At 44.2% G+C, this 2,253-nt stretch overlaps 1 protein-coding gene across 6 annotated transcripts in view; it reads left to right on the top strand.

Annotated features, from left to right (window-relative positions):
* The window catches only part of IRF2 (interferon regulatory factor 2), a 79,771-nt gene that overhangs the window by 30,469 nt on the left and 47,049 nt on the right, over positions 1–2,253 (top strand). The window lies entirely within an intron of this gene.

Here is a 2,253-nt window from a genome sequence, read left to right as displayed (position 1 = left end):
GTACCAGAGTAGCTTGTGGTCAGAGACAGGGAAATTTTTGTGAAGCAGCTATGGTAATATCTTTTGAAAGGATATAAAAAACACGTCCAATAAGAAAATTGTGGGTAGAATGGCGAATATGCAAAACTATAATTTGGATGATTCTCAGTATGGCAAACTTGTTCCGTGGTATTTAAAGGCATTTTAGAATTCTAATTTCATATGTATTTATATTCTATTCATGATGAAATCTATTCACCATTGGCGTCCCCGTTTTCCTGTGACTCATTTGGAGATGTTTATTATACATTTGGGATCTGGAAGGCCGTTGAGCTCGTGGTGCTGAATGGCAGTGATATCCACACGTAGCCATATACCCGAATTTTCCTGGGATAATAAAAAAAAAAATTCCTGGTTCCTAATCCCTGAAAATTCTTATTCAGTGAGTCTAAGATGGGACCAAGGAGTCTTTTTTTTTTTTTTTTTTAATTTTCCAGGTAATAATATAGCTTAGGCGGTTTGGGGATGCTGGTATAGGTGAATGGAAAAGTATAGAAAAGTATTACTAGGGGTAATGATACATTGAGGGTAGCGATTTCTGGCAACCCTGCCCCCATTATTCAAGGTTGAGGTCTTTTTTTTTTTTTAAAGATTTATTTATTTGAGAGAAAAAGAGAAAGAATGAGCAGGGAGGAGGGGCAGAGGGAGAGAGAGAGAGAGAAGCTGAGCAGGGAGCCTGATGCGGGGCTGGATCCCAGGATCCAGTGATCATAATCTGAGCCGAAGGCAGACACTTCACTGACTGAGCCACCCAGGTGCCCCAAGGTTGAGCTCTTGAAAAACCCACATAGTAGTAGAATTCATGGTTGAATTGTTTAAAACCTTGAGAAGAACTGGGCTAGACACTAAAATTATTAAATGAATCTTTGTGACCACGCATCTTCCCTAAGTTCAATAAAATAAAACAGCAAGTGCATGGAATGAGGATTACATCACTGATAACAGTGGATATCCCACAATCGATTTCCCTTGCATATTAATGCTCCTGAGGTTTAATCACACTTTTTGAAATTGGTTTTGCATTGGTGCAGGTAACATGTACACTGAGAGGCATGCTTTTTCTGGGTCTGGCCTCATCTCAGTGTTAAAATGTCTTCCTGACTTCAAGACTGGTAATCGTTGACTTCATCCTCCAGGGTCCCACCAGAGTGTGCAGAGTGATGTGGATACCGTAGCTGGGCGGGTCTCAAACCCCACCCTCAGATACAGACAGAGTCCTAGTGTCTTAGCTCTGAACACGGTATTTTCATGCTGGGCACTTGCTGTCAAACTTCTCTCGTGCTTTTCACTTCTGTCTTCCAGGAATCCTTAGGGTTCTGAGATTCGCTGTATCCTTCTCTTCCGCTTCCTTCTTTCTACTCTGACCTCGCCCTCCCCCTGCCACCCACAGGCGCGCACACATCTGGGCACACACCTGGGGAGAGGTTCGGCCGAGTAAAATGCTTTCTGTACCCTTTTTGACCACAATACTAGGATAATATGATATAAAATTGAAAACAAAAAGCTTAATCAAACAACTGTACCCTTACTGGGGCCTCACAGTTTGTATTCTGTGTGCACACACATTAAAACTGAAGTACCATCAATTGACTTCATGACCCAGTGTTTGAAAAACCCTGGCCTGGGGGTTTTTGGCATCTTCTCTGGAATCAGGTGGATCCAGATCTGAATCCTGGCTTCACCACTTAATAGCTCTGTAAGCAGCTTCATTTCCTCATCTGTAGATTGCAGATAAGATTCTCTACCTCATATAGCTTGTTTGAAGATTAAATGCAGTAGCGCATGAAAAGCCCCTGGCCCAGGGTCTGATTCCTGGAAATCAGACGGGGACAAGGATGGCGATGATGATGGCCGGGATTTTCAGTTTTCAACTCCAGCTTCCCCTCAGTTCACATAATTTTGAACTGGAATTTTTGACTTTTGCCAAAAGGGTAGAGAGGGCGGTGTGAGGAGTATAGAACATCATGCAAAGATTACCGGGGGTTCAGGAAGAGTTACTACTAAATATTGCTAGTACTTTCTTACACGGGATTTGCCCCTTGTGGTACTTCCTGGGCGTCCCCGCAGCCCCCACCCTGGATCAGAGCAGTAGCCTCTGGCTCGTCTCCTTGCCTCCGTTTGCCCCTGTGTCACTGCTGCACAGGATAATCTCAGGCGCGCGCCCAGCCTTTTGGCAGCCTCTCTGCACCAGCTGGGCGATGGCGGAACAAGCCG

This window comes from Ursus arctos, unplaced genomic scaffold (assembly GCF_023065955.2).
Source record: "Ursus arctos isolate Adak ecotype North America unplaced genomic scaffold, UrsArc2.0 scaffold_27, whole genome shotgun sequence".
Lineage (NCBI taxonomy): Eukaryota > Metazoa > Chordata > Mammalia > Carnivora > Ursidae > Ursus > Ursus arctos.
The sequence above is the reverse complement of the archived record's forward strand: the minus strand, read 5'-3'. Positions and strand labels throughout refer to the sequence as shown.